Below are 21,554 nucleotides of genomic sequence, written 5' to 3'. Positions count from 1 at the left end.
TTGTTGCTCTTTTTTACCTACGGGCTCATAGAACATTCTATTGCGAAAACATTGGCACAAAAATGAATGACGTACATACAATAATAATGTCAGGACAGTGATATAATTATAAACTTTCAAAGCACTGTATCGCCCATGTGTCGTCTTGTCACCAATACTGGGTAACAGTTCCGCCACTTCCCACACTCTTGCGGGTGGGCAGCGACCATTATTCTACGTTTATATTCATATCACCGTGTTGGGAATTTCATTGCGAGTACATTGATACCAAAATTAACGCTGTAGGACAAGTGTGGAAGTGATAACAATCCCAAGAGTATAAACATTTTGTTGCTCTTGGGCACTCACGGCGAGTCATCTACGTAGGTATTTATTGGGTGCTGGTATTCATATAACTTTTGGTGACCGTTTTTGCTGATTTTCTTCTAGAGAATGTTATTGCGAACACGTTGGTACCAAAATGAAATACATAGCTCGAGAACTAAGGTCAGGAGAGTAAAAAGAGTATACACATTTTTGTTTTGACGCTTAATTAAGGTTATTGTGAGTACTCATCGCCTGCCTAGAAACTGGAACTAGTAATTCCATCTATCATACATATCATACAAGAGGAGCCACACATCTATGGATCATCCAATAAAATCAGCAGACTTCTAGATGTTACTACTGCTCGGCTTAGACTCGGTTACAAGTATCTCTGGGAATTCTCATTATCTGCTGATGTAGACCTGACCAAATGTAAACTGTGTCAACAAAATTATTCGCACACCCTCCGTCACTATGTGATGGAGTGCGAAAAGATACATGAATTTAGAGACAATTCTATAACCAATGTTCCAGCGATGTGTCAATATTTCATTCAAAATGATCTGCTACCAGAAATTTTAGCCAAATATCCCCAGTTTGCTAACTGTAGATAACAACTAAGTGATTGTAACCTATCCACCGCTGCCCACTGGATGGGGGACGGTGTGCAGGACAAACATATAAATTTTGATACTAGCTCTCCACATATGTCAGTTGCTTAATTTAGAACCTGTACTTGAGGTCGATCTCGAACCCATTTATTTATTTATTTATTTATTTATTTATGCATATACAAGAATGTACATAAGGAATGTGAGGATACAAATATGGTAATTACAGTCTTGTAAAGCCACTAGCACGCACAGCGTTTCGGGCAGGTCCTTAATCTAAGAAAATTTTAAGGAGGTAAATACTTGCAAAATTTATAGACAAAAAATGATAACAGATTACATGGAATGAAAAAAAAGATGAGAGAAAATTATAGGTACAGTATATTAAAGCACATAGGTAGCTATGATTGATTGCAATGACAGCTTAAAATGGTAGTTGACAACAAATTGGTAGGCACAATACAGCAGAAACAATATAAGATTGATTGCAATGACAGCTTGAATGGTAGTTGACAAAAAATTGGTAGTCACAATACAGCATATGGCTAGCACATAAAAGAAGACAGCAATGAACACAATGATAAGGTTGTTTGATATTACATAAAAATTAGGAGATTGGGTAACACTAGGTACAGAGCAAATTTAAAGCTCAGTGTAGGAAACTAAATAGATGAAGTTAGGTACTTTTTGGTTTTGCTTTTAAATAAGGCAAAAGTTTTACAGTTTTTCAATTCACTAGGGAGTGAGTTCCATAGACTAGGTCCCTTAATTTGCATAGAGTGTTTACACAGATTAAGTTTGACCCTGGGGATATCAAAGAGATATTTATTTCTGGTGTGGTGATAATGGGTCCTATTACATCTGTCCAGGGAGAGTTTCAGAGCATGGTTTGCATTTAAGAACAGGGTTTTGTAAATGTAGTTGACACAAGAGAATGTGTGGAGGGAGTTAATATTTAGCAAGTTTAGAGATTTAAACAAGGGAGCTGAGTGTTGTCTGAAAGCAGAGTTAGTTATTATTCTGATAGCAGATTGTTGATGTGATGACTTATATTGAATTTTGTAACTAGCTCATCAAGATTGTAACTTGCTTAGCTAAATGAATTGTGGGGTTCAGTCCCTGAGCCCATTATGTGCCTCTGTAACCCTTTCCACAACTGCCCACAAGATGGGTATGGGGTGCATAATGGGGTGGGGTGTCTTGGCCAAACGTGCCACATCAAAACCACAAGTTGACATTGAATGTGAATTAACAATGAGACAAGTAAGATTTATACTAATACATTTATACTAACTCTGTTGAGCGTTGACCATTTATACATCAAATCTGTTGATGTGAGCACTTTAGTTTAGTCTGCCGTTTAAAGAAAAAAAGAGCATATCAATGGTATATCACAGAAAACGAATTTATCATAAACTCATGTATTTGTCTTATCATATTGAACTGCATTCATATTTTTAATATATAACAATATGAATATACAAATTTCTGTAAATCCCCTACCTTGTTGGAATCTGTGGAAATGAATGAGCAAATGTGCTGGCTGAAGGCGCTGAAGGAAACCACATTGGTTTCATTTTGGATACAAATGTCCATGGAAATTCAAAATGGAAACTAATTATATAGTTGAACCTGCAGAGACGAGTTTAAGAATCTGTGTTGAGAGTGATGGACACAGCCTTCACAATTATACTTCAGAGAATGTAAACATCTAAGAGTCATTAGAAATATGTGTAGAATAATAAACCCTACATTGTTTGAGTTAGGGAAAACACCATTTGTGATATATAGATACTATAGCTGTTCCTAAAGATTCACCCTTTTTTGCACCAGCAAGATAACATATAAGATTTTAAGAGTTGACGAATGTTAATATTCTTGTTTGATAAACTGTGAACTTGAGACATAGTTAATAAGAACATATTAACACAACAAAATGTTTTCAGAATCCTTAACACCACTTTCCAACAACTTATATAATTTATATAAATTATTTTAGAGAATAATACATAAATTATATATTTAAACATGATATAGTGTTTAGTGGAATGTATAAGGAGTCAAATTGTGTTAAAAAGAGCAATTTTTAGAAAATTTGGAAAAATACTTTTTTCTGTTCAAATTATAACTAAATGGATTATAAAGGTTTCACTCAGCCAATATATATCATTCACAATTTATTAATGAATTTTACAAAAAAACACCATAAATTTTATATTTAAACATGTAAAAACTATTTGTTTTACATTTGGAAGAAAATAATTGTAGAAAAACAATTTATAATTAAACCTTTGTGTTTGGATTTTTTGAGTAAAAGTTTCTCAAAGACTTTCCTGCACCATTCTCAATGCAAATCATTCCCACACCTATGGCAAGAGATAGGCGAACGTTGTGTAGATGATTTGTGTTTGCTGGAAAGACAGGTAGTTTGGTGGTTCGAGGTGGAGCAGGTGTTCCTAGCTGCATACGTTTTGCGCTCTGGCAAACCTTGGAGATGTTGTCGTTGTTGGATATTTCTTCCATACTTGTTTTATATAGATGTATATATCGACGTATTTTGGAGGGAAGAGCAGGCTCAATCTCTTGAAGGAGATTATCGTCACAATATATATATATATATATATATATATATATATATATATATATATATATATATATATATATATATATATGTCGTACCTAGTAGCCAGAACGCACTTCTCGGCCTACTATGCAAGGCCCGATTTGCATAATAAGCCAAGTTTTCCTGAATTAATATATTTTCTCTAATTTTTTTCCTATGAAATGATAAAGCTCCCATTTCATTATGTATGAGGTCAATTTTTTTTTATTGGAGTTAAAATTATCGTAGATATATGACCACCCTGGCTGGGACCACCCTCTAGTGGAAAAAGTAGCTGATGCCATGCTCAGCGTCGCAACATCAGACAAGGAGAAAGTCCGCCTCAGAGCAGTGCGTGCCCCCCATGCAGGAGACTTCCTCCTGGCAGTACCCATGTCAGCAATGGGCACGCGCCTAGATCCAGAATCCCTTCGTGTAGCAGTGGCCCTCCGCCTTGGTGCCCCAATTCACACTGAATACAAGTGTATTTGCAACAGGGTGGAAGCCGACCATTACGGACTGCATGGGTTGCATTGCGGAAGCACAAAGGGCTGGCATGCAAGACACAACGAGGTCAATGACATCATCAAGAGAAGCCTCGTCTCAGCTGGGTGCCCAGCGGAGAGAGAACCTCGCATCCTAGGGGTCCAAAACCCGGATTTCCCCGCACTTCGCCCTGATGGCATCACCATATACTCATGGAAGCAGGGTAGACAGTTGGTGTGGGACTACACATGTGTATCCACCATGGCTGACACCTACGTACACTTCGGAGCTGATCAAGCAGGTGGGGCGGCCAACCACAGGGAAACAGCAAAATCACTCAAGTACAGGCGACTGGAAGGTCAATATCTCTTTGTTCCCATAGCGTCTGAGACGCATGGCCCCTGGGGCAAGAGTGCCTTGGGATTTCTCAAGGAATTGGGTTCCAAGCTCATTGACGTCACCAGAGACCCAAGGGCTTCCAGTTTTTTATTTCAGCATCTCAGTGTGGCGATCCAGATGGGAAATGCTTGCTGCGTCCTCGGTTCCTGTCCAGAAGCGGAGGAGATTCAAGAGATCCATAACCTTTAGGCATTTGTCTTGTATGTTTTGTAACCTTTAAATACACAATAAAGGAAAAAAAAAAAAAAGGGAAGGGGGTGGTAGGAGAAAAGCACACAGAAACTGTATTGGAGGGGACCTACATTCCCTCCAGTGCGTTATGTGTGGTTTCCTCCGAGGCTATGGGTCCCCCTTCTTCCAGCCAGAGGTGGTACTCCCTTCCCTATATATATATATATATATATATATATATATATATATAACTGAAAACTCACACCCCAGAAGTGACTCGAACCCATACTCCCACAACTGGTATGTACAGGGATTCAGTTGTATATAGTCCTGGGGACCATTCAGGCTTGTTTGCATTTGTGTTCCTCACGTGTGCCCCAAAGAATGAGGTGATTTGATAAAATGCTATGCCCAAGATTACCATCCGAGTGCCGGCGGGGAAGTGGTTCATATAGCCTCGGCTATCACTTCCTTATTGTCCGGTCGTGATGGTCAAGTGGATTAAGGCATCCCTGTACATACCAGTTGTGGGAGTATGGGTTCGAGTCACTTCTGGGGTGTGAGTTTTCAGTTGTATATAGTCCTGGGGACCATTCAGGCTTGTTTGCATATATATATATATATATATATATATATATATATGACAATGTCAGACCACGGAGGAAAAATGAAACAGGAAATTTCCTTAAGTACTTTCGTATATTAAATACATCTTCAGAAGGTACTTTGACCTTCTGAAGATGTATTTAATATACGAAAGTACTTAAGGAAATTTCCTGTTTCATTTTTCCTCCGTGGTCTGACATTGTCACATTCTTAATCACGTGTTTATTTTCGTGATATACACACATATATATATATATATATATATATATATATATATATATATATATATATATATATATATATATATATTTATATATTTATATATATATAAATATATATATATATATATATATATATATATATATATATATATATATATATATATTTATATATATATATATATATATATATATATATATATATATACATATATATATATATATATATATATATATATATATATATATATATATATATATATATTGTGGGATATTTGGGTTTGATTCTGATTAATTAATAATTAATGTAGTAAATTAAATTACGAAGGACCACCCGCTTTTAAAGTAAAGAGGGAAACTGAGAATTTCTGATCATTGGATTATTTCTAGAGGAAACCAGTGACTATGGATATAACTAGAAAGCATGATCATAATAAGAATTAATGGGCTGTATTATTAAAAGAAACAAACCTCAAACACCTACATTGGGGGGGTTATTACTGGAGGTAAGTACGTCCAGGAATTAGTGTGGTTCGTTAACTAATTCAATTAATAATAATCTAATCCTATAAGGTAATGTTGAAACTAATATCATTCACATAAAGAGGAATATAAATATGAGCATAATAATGAGTTACAGTAAATCATACATTAATCTCAAAGCACTCTGCACAAATTAATTGCAAAGGAATGGAAAAAAGAGAAATAAATCTTAGCTTGACGAAGATTCCTTTAGTAAGCCATAGAAGTCCTCTTAATCTCCAGACTCGGTACACTAACGAATTGAACGGGCTAACATGGATGAAGGCAGCATGAGGAATTCTTCTCTCGTGCTGCAAGATAAATAATTTCCAGTAGCAATTGATTTAACTACTCAATTTATATTCAAGAATATTAAGAATTTACAGATGACCAATTTAATCACCTGTGATTAGGTGTTATCACGCTGCTTAACGAACAATCACCCTGCTATTATCACACTTCTACCTGATGCATCAAATAAAAGAATACTTAGCTGTGGGCACTGTATAAGTATTAAGATTGCCGTATTTCGCATCCCAGGCTCCGGTGAACCTATCCTGGATAGTGTTGCGCTTCAGCTGGCTGATCACGTGTCGTCAGGAACCAAGTCAAAGGGCTCCTTATTTAACACCAGCACTAGTTGAAGATATTATCTGCAAGGTTGTTCACGCCTCACAGTGGCGCCTTTCATCTGTGGATGGATAACACCTGCCCTATTTGCTGGGCAATGGCGTATTCTTATGAGTACGGTAAGCGCGGCTCTGCTTCCTTTCGGTTCTGCACGTGTCCGCGTACTGAGGAGGATGGCGTTCCTCCAACCCACGCCGAGTCGACGTTCATAAAACAAATTATTGTCTCGAACATTAATATTTCTCGCATTTGCGCTTGAAACGTTAAAGACTGGACGGGTTTATTATTTAGAGGAACAAATTATTATTATTTACCAATTTAAGAATAGTAAATATATAAGGGAGAGGAATTAATGTCTCCCCATGGCATTCATTGATGACGTTAACTCTATCGCGAGGTAGACGCTATGATTCTAACGCTCTATTCGGCTTTTAGTTAGAGAACAATTCGTCTGCAATCAGTTGTCATACAGAATGCTTTAATTATGGAGAATCGTATTTAATTCTCACACAAATTGGATATAATGTGTTTACTGTAAGGAAATCTGATGCAATACTGGCGTCAGGTGACGTGAGAATTCTAGCCTAATGCACAGATGAATTATTAGTACATGAGAATTCTACGAGTTGTTAATTTTATTTACTACAATATTTAGTATGGTTAGTAATAAGTAATGAGAATACAACAATGCTGTATTCGGTGTTGGAAATATCCAACATAACTCCGGGGGGAGGATCCTAGGGTCGCAGTGTACTGTGTTGTACTGACCTATCCCGAAGTGATATTAAGATTAATACATTAGTATGTTAATATGTTAGTATGTTAGTACACACATAACGAACGTCCCGGATTTATCAAGGACTTACAAGAATTTGAGTCTTGCTATTTACATGTCAACTGAAACATGTTGTTTGTAGCCTACACAATATTTATAGAATTCAACTCTCCCAATTTGAACTAACAGAATCTACAATGATGCGATATCCTGGGTCATAGTGACGTGTAATGTTTCGTTACGTGATACCACATCGTAGCATCATCACAGTTTTCTCAGTGGGAAGTGAAGGAAATTGCTCTTCTTCAGAGTTGTAATAGGCTTGCAAATTCCGCCTACATTGTTGAGCTGCAGCTCTAGTGGGGCGGTTGCTTGGAGGAACAAATTCATTGTCCTGTGAAATTACTGGGGAAACTGGATCTGGCTGATATTCTTGTTCAGTCAGTTCAAGGGGAACCAGCTTCTCTAAAGTTTTTAGAGTAGTGTTGCCTCTGCATAAGACTTTAACCACTCTTAGGACACCTTGTCGATCTGGGTGAATGGTAACAATTTTTCCTATAGGCCACTCGGACCTTGGTCCATCACTGTCGACTAGTACAAGGTCTCCAGGCTTTAGTTGTACCTTATTATAAGGGCTCGAAGCTCCGTAGTGGTACTCTCGTAGAGCTGTGAGGTACTCTCGAGTCCACACCTCATTCCACCTGTTAATAACTTAATCCCTTAAAACCAAGTCTGGTGCCCTTGAGGAGATACCAACTTTAATTTACAAAAAAGCCTCCAGATCTTTAGCCCCTGCTATTGCTTTGCTCTTCAACAAGTCACTTGAACTCCAAACCTTTCCAGATATTCTAAAAAAAGCGAGAGTAACGCCTGTCCACAAATGTGGTGACCCCACAGATGTTAACAACTACAGACCTATATCAATTCTGCCAAACTTGTCAAAAATTTTTGAAAAACTTATATACAAGCAGCTTTACTCATATCTAGCCAAACTCAATATACTTAGCCCTTGCCAATATGGCTTCAGACCCAAAAAAAGCACTAACGATGCACTTATTACTATGCTTAACTCGATTCATACAGCTCTTGATAAAAAGGAGCTCCCTGTTGGGTTATTTGTGGACCTGCGTAAAGCTTTTGATACTGTCAACCACCATAACCTTCTTCTTAAATTACATCATTATGGAGTCAGAGGACACTCCCTACAATACCTCGAGTCCTACCTTACTGACAGGCTCCAATATGTTTCTGTGAATAATAAAATTTCTCCCACCCTACCCATCAACATTGGTGTTCCTCAGGGCAGCATACTTGGCCCTCTCCTCTTTCTCATCTACATTAATGACCTTCCAAATGCCTCCCAACACCTCAAACCAATTCTATTTGCTGACGACACAACCTTCATTTACTCCAGTCCTGACCCTCTTGCTCTAAATGCCACAGTAAATACTGAGCTAAATAAAGTCCATCTTTGGCTAACTGCCAACAAACTCACCCTTAACATTGACAAAACCTTCTATATTCTGTTTGGCAATAAATCCTCTAGTCTTATAAATCTCAAAATAAACAATACCCAAATTTGTAACAAATTAGATGGCAAATTCCTTGGCATTCTCATTGACCACAAGCTGAATTTCCAGGGACACATTCTAAATATATCAAAAAAAGTTTCAAAAACTGTGGGTATTCTTTCTAAGATCAGATATTATGTACCGCGCCCTGCTCTGGTGACTCTCTATTACTCCCTTATCTATCCTTATCTCAACTATGGTATTTGTGCTTGGGGTTCTACTACCCAAAATCACTTACGTCCTCTAATTACCCAACACAAAGCCGCTATTAGAACAATATCCAACTCTGGCCCCAGACATCACTCGGTACCCCTACTCAAATCTCTTAATATGTTAGATATTAAGTCACTGCACATTCTCTCATGTGTATTATACATATATAAAACGCTAAACTATAATGCCAATCCTGATCTTAAAAGCTTCATAGAAGGTTGTAACAGAACCCATGAGCACCACACCAGAAATAAATACAGTTTTGATATTCCTAGAGTACGTCTTAATCAAACTAGAAATGCTCTGCAAATCAAGGGGCCCAGAATGTGGAATGACCTTCCCAACCATGTTAAAGACTGTACCTCTCTCAACCAGTTTAAGATAAAAACTAAACACTACCTAATAAATTCCCTGTAATCTACCTCACTCCTCTATTGTCAACCCATGTCTGTTATTTTCTTTTTTTTTTTTTTTTTTTTTTTAATCAACACTGTTTGTCAACCTATTGTATTTGTGCTGCTTTTTCAGTCATGTTCCCCCTTTTTTTTTATCTTTATTTGTATTTGTTCTCAACATCTTTTATTCTTTATGCTCAATTAGTATTAAGTTCTAGATATTAATGTTTTTCTTGCCCGAAACGCATTGCGTAATAGTGGCTTTAGGCATTGTATGTACTAGCTCTATCTATATATCAATCCATTAATGTAACATCACTTGTATGTATATACCTTACCTGAATAAACATCTGAATCTGAATCTGAACTCTAGAAAGATGCTGGTGGCTTTCCACCAAGTCTCCTCTGGTCACATGGGACGGGTCTACAGGGTCCTCTTCGGCTAAAGGGATGAGAGGGCTCAGTAGACCTCCATGGATCAAGTGAGAGGGGCTCAGTGGTTCTCTCTGGGTGTAATCATCAGACAGGTAGGTGATTGGGCGGTTATTGACTCGCGCCTCGATTTCCACAACAATAGTTTGGAGTTCTGAGTAACTGACCCTTTGTCGGTGTAACATTTTCCTTAGACACCTTTTGACTGTGCCTACCATTCGCTCATAGAACCCACCTTGCCAAGGGGCTCTTGGTGCTATGAATTTCCAGTGACATTGTCTTCTTTGTAAGACTGATTGCACTTCAGGGTGGTTCCAGACTTCTCGCAAACAACTTTCTCCCGCCACTAAATTAGATCCGTTGTCTGATATCATTAATCTAGGACATGATCGACGGGCAGCAAATCTGCGGAAAGCTTGAATGAAAGCTTCAGCACTCATGTCTGGGGTGACCTCTAAGTGCACGCCTCTGGTTGTAGCACATGTAAAGAGACAAATGTACGCCTTCACTGGTATATTATCTGGGTTACCAGTGAGGAGTAAGGCTCCTGTATAATCAACTCCAGTGGTTTCGAATGGACGAAGATGAACCACTCTCTCTTCTGGGAGTGGGGGAGGTCCTGGGTAAGGACAGACTCTAGTGTCGTATCCCTTACAGATTACACAAGATTTAATAATGGTTTTAACAGTCTGACGACCTTGAGGAAGCCAGTACTTTTGTCTAAGGTCGGTTAGAGTATCTAAAACTCCACCATGTAGGGTACCATATTGGTGGTAATGTAAGACAAGAAGTTTAGTTATGATGTGGTGACGAGGTAAAAGAATTGGGTTCTTAGTGTCTAAGTCAATCTTTGCATGTAGCAAACGTCCTCCACATCGTAGTATGTTATGAGTGTTGACATCGTACCAGATGCCCAGAGACTTAGTGAGTTTATCCGGAAGATTCTCAAATTCGCTTCCGTAGGTCTCTTGCTGCGCCCGCTTAATCCAATAGTGAACAGGATTGGGAAATTTGTGTCGAATTCCTACTTTAGAGAGGAAATCAAACACGTGTGCAGTCACTCGTAACAATTTACTTAAGTTGGAATAATGATGAGGATCAATGGCTAATGTTCGCTGAGGCTCTGGGTCCTTCATGGGAGTGGTGATATTGGTCACTATGACTTGTGGCTTTTGTTTGGGCCACTGACCACCAACAAGCCATGAAGGTCCATTGAACCACAGCGAAGATTTGACAAGTTGTTTTAATGTCAATCCTCTTGATAAATAATCTGCAGGATTGTCCTTAGTAGGGACATGTCTAAACTTATAACCTGCGGATAAATCATGAATCTCCCTGACGCGATTACTTACGTAAGGAGTTTTGTTGTTATTGTTTCTTACCCATTGTAAGACTGCCTCGTTGTCTGACCACACTACAATCTCACCAAAGTGGATATTACTGAGTGTCTTTGCCAGGCAATGGGCCAATCTTACTCCCACTAGCAATGCAGTCAACTCCATCTGAGGTAAGGATCTCTTCTTGATGGGAGCAACTCTTGCTTTTGATGTGAGTAAAATTGATTGAGCACTGTTAACTAAATAGGCTGCTGCGCCATATGCTTTGCCAGAGGCATCACAAAAAACGTGCAAATTGGTGGGTAAGTTTGGTCCTGAAGCATTACGAGGAAATTTCAAAACACCCAACTGATTAAAATTCGTTGAGAGTATTTGCCATTTGGCTTGTAACTCACTTGATAACGGATCATCCCATCCCATATGTTGCTGCCAGCACTCCTGCATTAGGAGTTTGCCCCTTATTAATATAGGACTAAGTAGGCCTAAAGGGTCAAATGGTTGACTGACAAATGAGAGCAGTGTTCTCATGGTAAGGGTTGAGTTATCAGTTTGCACTGACTTGACATTCATCTCGTCAGTGTTGGTGTTCCATTCCACGCCTAGAACCTTTAATTTACTGGGTACCTGATAATCGGGAAATTCTTTCTCGATTAACTGGTTAAGCAGTTTATTATTTGAGGCACATGACTGTAGAGGCATATTGGCTCCTAACAGTTCACGGTTAGCCTCATGGTAGATTTCTACCAGATCAGCTTGATCATTAGTTGTCCCCTGGAAATTGTCGACATACAAGTTGTCGCTAATGGTTGCCTTATAAGGGCTGTCTGATTTCCTCAAATGCGTGTCTAATGTTGCTTGCAAAAGAAACGGTGAGGACGTAGCACCAAATAATACAGAGGCAAACCGATAGGTGATTACTTCACTGTTAGGATCCAGTGGATCCCTGAACCAGAGGAATTTTGTGTAGTCACGATCTTCCTCCTGCAATCCTACTCGTAGAAAGGCTTTGCTGATGTCAGCAGTATAGGCAAAAATGCCTGTGCGAAATCGTAACAACACGTCATGTAGCCTTTGTGTTAGGCTAGGTCCCGTTTGGAGACATTCATTTAAAGACACACTGTTAGGCTTTACTTTAGCACTGCAATTAAAGACAATACGAATAGGTGTTGTCAGTGAGTCTTTCACCACAGCATGGTGAGGTAAATAATGACCTGTTTTTTGGTCATCGTGTTCAACAACTTCAATGAACTTATTGTCAAGTTGTTGTTGGATAAGTTGGTGATACATGGTTAGTTTGTCTGGCTGCTTCTGTAGTCGTGTTAATTGAGACTGCAATTGTGAGGCTGCCATAAAATAATTCACTGGAAGTTGTGGATGATCTAACTTCCATGGAAGTCTTACCCAGTATTGTTTATTTGAGTAGACAACTGTATCCAGATATTGCTGGTAAGTCCATGTATCATCAGGACTTGGTTGCTCAGGGATGATGCCTAACGTATCTAAATCCCACAAACGATGTATTGGTGGGTCAGACTCAATGTCCTCGGCTATTTCCCTGAAGCGTAGGGGTGACTGCTCTAAGCCTAGTCACGCCACAATTACATTAATGGTTTGTTGGTTTGTGGACGCTGGACCTTGTCTGAAAAGCACGGGTCCTGTGAGCAATTTGCCCCCTGCGGACGACAACAAATTCATACCATGTTGCCTAGTGCATCCAGTGATAAACTTGTAATAATGATCCGCGCCTATTAATATCCCAATATCTGTGAGGCAATCGGAATTTATTTTATGATCCGCTAGCCTCATGCGGTTTCGCTTAAGGTGTCTCGCAGTGCGAGCTAATCCTGTGACCTGCAGGTCCGTAGGAATCTTATCCACTACCACCGCATGGATTGGGCTGGCAGAGGATCCTAATCTAACTAGTAATTTAACTACCTTGTAGTCACGCGGCCCACTATTTGATAGGAAACCAGAAATGTTTAACTTCACACTTTTAGTAGGTTTTAAATTTAAATCATCTACCAACTGTTGTGTGATGAAGGTTTTTTGGGAACCTTGGTCAAAGAGACCTCTACTGTTAATTCTAGATCTTCGGTTTATTAATTTAAGCTGAGCGGTAGGCAAGGTAGTACTATTGCCTGACTCAGTAGCGAGTACATTCACTTCGTGATGTACTTTACAATATTGCACTGCAGTAGAATTAGTAAAATTCTCTCCAGTGGTCATAGTTGGTGTAGGAGATTTCCTACATAATGCGTAGTGGTGTACACCTTGGTTACAACGGTTGCAAGTACGTAGTGGTACTGCACATTTCTTGGGATCATGTGAACCCATACATTTAGTGCATTTGTGCAATTCCTGTAACCTTTTAACTCTAGCATTATACGTAGGATAAGCAGAGCATTGGTAAGTGGTGTGTTCCTGATTGCAGAACAGACACTTTCTCTGGTTAATAGACTTAGTCTCTTTAGTAGACAAGTCATTGTTTATCTCTGAAGGAGATACTGAATAGGTACCTACATTTCCACTTCTTTTCCTGGTGGATGGAGTAGGTTTGGATTTATATTTATTAGACTTACTTGGAGTCTATTTAGGTTTGACTGAAATTGGTTTGGACTCAGGTTTAATTTTGTCATGAGTCTTTAACCTGTTAACTGTGATCCTCAACCCCTCGAAAATCTGATCGAGAGTAAGAAACTCAGTATTATAATGTGAGCAGAGCTCTGTCAAGACGTTTCGAGGTAATTTCCTCTGTAACAATAGCTTGATAGACCATTCAGAACTAGGTATATTAACTTTGGTACCTAAGGCCTTTACTAGAGACTCTACTTCTAGTCTGAAGCTTTGAAGTGACTCTGGTCTACTGTTTGGTGCATTCAGATCTAGCAATTGATAATAAAGGGTAGCTATACTTAACTCTTTGTTGCAATAGTTCAACTTCAGAAGTTTTATAGCTTCCTCATAATTACTCTCATTAAGAGTAAGGTTATGTATGACCTTTTTTAGCTTCTCCTGTGAGAAGACTGAGTAGGTATGAAAATTTAGAAACTTTGTCTAGAGACTGAAAAAAGACTAGAAAATTTTATCATGAGTCTTCTCTTCATATTGGGAGATGTCGTTTACAATTTGACTTGTTTCATCAGGATCAATTTCTACAGTATTTAGCAGATCAAAATAAGATTGACCTGCAGATCTGACTTGATCAAATTTCAGATCAGCCAGTCTAACTACTGACTCTAAGTGATAAGAGTCAATGGGATTATCCTTAGTTAAGCCCTCAGCCTTATTAATTAATCTGGTCAAGTGACCTTTAAGGCTAATGTAGGTTCTCCTCAATTGTTCAGGAGTAGCCATGTTGGGCTTAGGTTCAAACTTCACAGTGTTAGTATATGTATTACTAATGAAGCTTGGGTACTTGTTCATTAGTGAACAGGTAACATTAATTGTATCCTAATTTAAGGTGACTACTTGATATTTTACCTCACTTGAGGTTGAATGTACCTACCTACCTAACAACAAATAGCTAGATATTTTGTGTACTGTCTGAACTCCACCATTAGTTCTCGTCCGGTTAGCTCATCCATATCACCATCAGAGTTAATGGAGATAATCCAGCAATACACAAAATAGATACACAAAATAATGCATACAAGAGAAATATTATGGAGACACTCCAATCAGAGTTATCTCAAAATTTATCCCACCCTGTATAGGGTCAGCACAAATAATATAATATACACAACACTGACTAGTTTTAGATCTAGTCGTAATAATTCCTAACTAAGAACTATAAAATTATTTAGTCTGGGCTTGTACCAAATTCAGCACAATCTCAGCCTAAATTCTACCTAATAACATGGGCAAAAATTATTGTGGTGCAATAAAGTAAATATAGTTGTGCTGTATTTTTGGGTTTTTGTTTTATAAGAGTGCTCTTGCACACACAGGTGAACAATTATGTACAGTTAAGTTTGGCTTGCTAGCCACAGCCTTTTGTGATGGTTGATGGTGTTAATTAACTTGTCAACCACATGCAACCTAGATTCCCCTGACAAATGTACACCGTCTCTGGTCAGGTTCTGTCTGTAAGGTCTGGCTGTAAATTGGATATATGTGGCATCCAATCTCACTCGTTTTTTCAGCCTGAAATTTATGTACTTCGCAGCTCTCAGGTAGTATTCCGGAGTTACTCCCCAACGATTATCTTGACTTGGTTGGCGAGGTTCCACTAATGTGAATACTACTGATTCACTGATGAGCTTGAAAGAAGAAATTATGGTTTTGAGGTGTTTGATCACCTCGGCTGGATGACGAGTGGGGTGGATGTCATTACCACCTAAATATATAATGGTTAGATGGTGAGGCCACTCTAACGCAGGTGTTAGGGTGGTGTTATTGTAAAAGTTATGAGCTGTTGCTCCTGGTGACCTAAAGATTCTCACCTCAGTGTGAGGTATAGGTCTAAGTGTTGTGGGTAATTGGCTATGACCCACTAAAGCCACTTTATACATGAGGTAAAAGTAGCAATATGTTAGTGTGATCTAGGCTAACTAATGTGTTACAATGTTAGTTGACACAATTAATTGAATAGTTAGTTTAGCTTCTATCACACTAGGATTAGCTATTAATGGTTAATATTTTAATTATAAATTTAATGCCTATTCGGTTCGAAGGACCATAATGTGGGATATTTGGGCTTGATTCTGATTAATTAATAATTAATGTAGTAAATTAAATTACGAAGGACCACCCGCTTTTAAAGTAAAGAGGGAAACTGAGAATTTCTGATCATTGGATAATTTCTAGAGGAAACCAGTGACTATGGATATAACTAGAAAGCATGATCATAATAAGAATTAATGGGCTGTATTATTAAAAGAAACAAACCTCAAACACCTACATTGGGGGGTTATTACTGGAGGTAAGTACGTCAAGGAATTAGTGTGGTTCATTCACTAATTCAATTAATAATAATCTAATCCTATAAGGTAATGTTGAAACTAATTTCATTCACATAAAGAGGAATATAAATATGAGCATAATAATGAGTTACAGTAAATCATACATTAATCTCAAAGCACTCTGCACAAATTAATTGCAAAGGAATGGAAAAAAGAGAAATAAATCTTAGCTTGACGAAGATTCCTTTAGTAAGCCATAGAAGTCCTCTTAATCTCCAGACTCGGTACACTAACGAATTGAACGGGCTAACATGGATGAAGGCAGCATGAGGAATTCTTCTCTCGTGCTGCAAGATAAATAATTTCCAGTAGCAATTGATTTAACTACTCAATTTATATTCAAGAATATTAAGAATTTACAGATGACCAATTTAATCACCTGTGATTAGGTGTTATAACGCTGCTTAACGAACAATCACCCTGCTATTATCACACTTCTACCTGATGCATCAAATAAAAGAATACTTAGCTGTGGGCACTGTATAAGTATTGAGATTGCCGTATTTCGCATCCCAGGCTCCGGTGAACCTATCCTGGATAGTGATGCGCTTCAGCTGGCTGATCACGTGTCGTCAGGAACCAAGTCAAAGGGCTCCTTATTTAACACCAGCACTAGTTGAAGATATTATCTGCAAGGTTGTTCATGCCTCACAGTGGCGGCTTTCATCTGTGGATGGATAACACCTGCCCTATTTGCTGGGCAATGGCGTATTCTTATGAGTACGGTAAGCGCGGCTCTGCTTCCTTTCGGTTCTGCACATGTCCGCGTACTGAGGAGGATGGCGTCCCTCCAACCCACGCCGAGTCGACGTTCATAAAACGAATTATTGGCTCGAACATTAATATTTCTCGCATTTGCGCTTGAAACGTTAAAGACTGGACGGGTTTATTATTTAGAGGAACAAATTATTATTATTTACCAATTTAAGAATAGTAAATATATAAGGGAGAGGAATTAATGTCTCCCCATGGCATTCATTGATGACGTTAACTCTATCGCGAGGTAGACGCTATGATTCTAACGCTCTATTCGGCTTTTAGTTAGAGAACAATTCGTCTGCAATCAGTTGTCATACAGAATGCTTTAATTATGGAGAATCGTATTTAATTCTCACACAAATTGGATATAATGTGTTTACTGTAAGGAAATCTGACACAATACTGGCGTCAGGTGACGTGAGAATTCTAGCCTAATGCACAGATGAATTATTAGTACATGAGAATTCTACGAGTTGTTAATTTTACTTACTACAATATTTAGTATGGTTAGTAATAAGTAATGAGAATACAACAATGTTGTATTCGGTGTTGGAAATATCCAAAATATATATATATATATATATATATATATATATATATATATATATATATATATATATATATATATATATATATATATATATATATATATATATATGTATATAGGTATATGTCGTACCTAATAGCCAGAACGCACTTCTCAGCCTACTATGCAAGGCCCGATTTGCCTAATAAGCCAAGTTTTCATGAATTAATTGTTTTTCGACTACCTAACCTACCTAACCTAACCTAACCTAACTTTTTCGGCTACCTAACCTAACCTAACCTTTAAAGATAGGTTAGGTTAGGTTAGGTAGGGTTGGTTAGGTTCGGTCATATATCTACGTTAATTTTAACTCGAATAAAAAAAATTGACCTCATACATAATGAAATGGGTACCTTTATCATTTCATAAGAAAAAAATTAGAGAAAATATATTAATTCAGGAAAACTTGGATTATTAGGCAAATCGGGCCTTGCATAGTAGGCTGAGAAGTGCGTTCTGGCTACTAGGTACGACATAAATATATATATATATATATATATATATATAATTAAATATGACCGAAAAAGTAAGATTAATAATTCTAACACGAATTTTCTCAATCTTTCGTACATTTCTTTTCACTGTTGGAGGTAAATCAAAAATCAATTCTCCAAAATTCATTTTTATATCTAGTCTGACGCGACACGAGCGCGTTTCGTAAAACTTATTACATTTTCAAAGACTTTAGTTTACAAATACACAACTGAATAGAACTTACGCATCTCCGATTTTATATCTACATTTGAGTGAGGTGGCATTATTAGGGTATTAATTTCATCAACACAAGACAGAACAAGAGGTGGCATTAATAGGGTATTAATTTCATCAACACAAGACAGAACACGAAACAATGGGTATTGAATAGAAGTGTTTGTAGAAAGCCTATTGGTCCATATTTCTTGATGCTTCTATATTGGAGCGGAGTCTTGAGGTGGGTAGAACATAGTTGTACATTAATTGGCTGTTGATTGCTGGTGTTGACTTCTTGATGTGTAGTGCCTCGCAAACGTCAAGCCGCCTGCTATCGCTGTATCTATCGATGATTTCTGTGCTGTTTACTAGGATTTCTCTGGCGATGGTTTGGTTGTGGGAAGAGATTATATGTTCATTAATGGAGCCCTGTTGCTTATGCATCGTTAAACGCCTAGAAAGAGATGTTGTTGTCTTGCCTATATACTGGGTTTTTTGGAGCTTACAGTCCCCAAGAGGGCATTTGAAGGCATAGACGACGTTAGTCTCTTTTAAAGCGTTCTGTTTTGTGTCTGGAGAGTTTCTCATGAGTAGGCTGGCCGTTTTTCTGGTTTTATAGTAAATCGTCAGTTGTATCCTCTGATTTTTGTCTGTAGGGATAACGTTTCTATTAACAATATCTTTCAGGACCCTTTCCTTCGTTTTATGAGCTGTGGAAAAGAAGTTCCTGTAAAATAGTTTAATAGGGGGTATAGGTGTTGTGTTAGTTGTCTCTTCAGAGGTTGCATGGCGTTTCACTTTCCTTCTTATGATGTCTTCGACGAAACCATTGGAGAAGCCGTTGTTGACTAGGACCTGCCTTACCCTACAGAGTTCTTTGTCGACTTGCTTCCATTCTGAGCTGTGGCTGAGAGCACGGTCGACATATGCGTTAACAACACTCCTCTTGTACCTGTTTGGCAGTCGCTGTTGGCATTTAGGCACATTCCTATGTTCGTTTCCTTAGTGTAGACTGCAGTGTGGAAACCTCCGCTCTTTTCCATGACTGTTACATCTAGAAAGGGCAGCTTCCCATCCTTTTCCATCTCGTAAGTGAAACGCAGCACGGAACTCTGCTCAAATGCCTCCTTCAGCTCCTGCAGATGTCTGACATCAGGTACCTGTGTAAAAATGTCGTCAACATACCTGTAGTATATGGCCGGTTTCAAGTTCATGTCGACTAAGACTTTTTGCTCGATGGTACCCATGTAGAAGTTTGCAAACAGGACACCTAGGGGAGAACCCATGGCGACCCCATCTACTTGCTTATACATGTGCCCATCCGGGCTCAAGAAGGGTGCCTCTTTAGTACAAGCTTGGAGTAGTTTCCTCAGAATATTTTCTGGTATGTCAAGAGGAGTACAGGCTGGATCACGATACACTCTGTCGGCTATCATCCCGATTGTCTCGTCCACAGGTACGTTGGACGAGACAATCCTGTCTCGTCCAACGAGACCTGGATATGCCTGGTATGCATATCCAGGTTTATATTCCAGGTTTGAGGAATATAAACCAGGATATGCGTATGGAAATGTCAAGACACACAAGCCTGGAAACCCACTTCGGCCAATCATTAGCCAGATACCCACACCCACGTACAGACTGGCGAAGCGACTCAACGGCCTGCTGACTCCTTATGTTCCCTGCGCCTTAAGCCTGAAGTCTCCAAAGGAATTTGTTGACTTACTGCGGGGCACACGGGCCACAGGGATAAGAGCCTCGTTGGACGTAGAATCGCTATTTACCAACGTACCTGTGGACGAGACAATCGGGATGATAGCCGACAGAGTGTATCGTGATCCAGCCTGTACTCCTCTTGACATACCAGAAAATATTCTGAGGAAACTACTTCAAGCTTGTACTATAGAGGCACCCTTCTTGAGCCCGGATGGGCACATGTATAAGCAAGTAGATGGGTTCGCCATGGGTTCTCCTCTATGTGTCCTGTTTGCAAACTTCTACATGTGTACCATCGAGCAAAAAGTCTTAGTCGACATGAACTTGAAACCGGCCATATACTGCAGGTATGTTGACGACATTTTTACACAGGTACCTGATGTCAGACATCTGCAGGAGCTGAAGGAGGCATTTGAGCAGAGTTCCGTGCTGCGTTTCACTTACGAGATGGAAAAGGATGGGAAGCTGCCCTTTCTAGATGTAACAGTCATGGAAAAGAGCGGAGGTTTCCACACTGCAGTCTACACTAAGGAAACGAACATAGGAATGTGCCTAAATGCCAACAGCGACTGCCCAGACAGGTACAAGAGGAGTGTTGTTAACGCATATGTCGACCGTGCTCTCAGCCACAGCTCAGAATGGAAGCAAGTCGACGAAGAACTCTGTAGGGTAAGGCAGGTCCTAGTCAACAATGGCTTCTCCAATGGTTTCGTCGAAGACATCATAAGAAGGAAAGTGAAACGCCATGCAACCTCTGAAGAGACAACTAACACAACACCTATACCCCCTATTAGACTATTTTACAGGAACTTCTTTTCCACAGCTCATAAAACGGAGGAAAGGGTCCTGAAAGATATTGTTAATAGAAACGTTATCCCTACAGACAAAAATCAGAGGATACAACTGACGATTTACTATAAAACCAGAAAAACGGCCAGCCTACTCATGAGAAACTCTCCAGACACAAAACAGAACGCTTTAAAAGAGACTAACGTCGTCTATGCCTTCAAATGCCCTCTTGGGGACTGTAAGCTCCAAAAAACCCAGTATATAGGCAAGACAACAACATCTCTTTCTAGGCATTTAACGATGCATAAGCAACAGGGCTCCATTAAGGAACATATAATCTCTTCCCACAACCAAACCTTCGCCAGAGAAATCCTAGTAAACAACACAGAAATCATCGATAGATACAGCGATAGCAGGCGGCTTCACGTTTGCAAGGCACTACACATCAAGAAGTCAACACCAGCAATCAACAGCCAATTAATGCACAACTATATTCTACCCACCTCAAGACTCCGCTCCAATATAGAAGCATCAAGAAATATGGACCAATAGGCTTTCTACAAACACTTCTATTCAATACCCATTGTTTCGTGTTCTGTCTTGTGTTGATGAAATTAATACCCTATTAATGCCACCTCTTGTTCTGTCTTGTGTTGATGAAATTAATACCCTATTAATGCCACCTCACCCCATCCACCTCACTCAAATGTAGATATAAAATCGGAGATGCGTAAGTTCTATTCAGTTGTGTATTTGTAAACTAAAGTCTTTGAAAATGT

Source organism: Procambarus clarkii, chromosome 85 (genome assembly GCF_040958095.1).
Source record: "Procambarus clarkii isolate CNS0578487 chromosome 85, FALCON_Pclarkii_2.0, whole genome shotgun sequence".
Lineage (NCBI taxonomy): Eukaryota > Metazoa > Arthropoda > Malacostraca > Decapoda > Cambaridae > Procambarus > Procambarus clarkii.
This window is presented reverse-complemented; position numbering follows the sequence as displayed.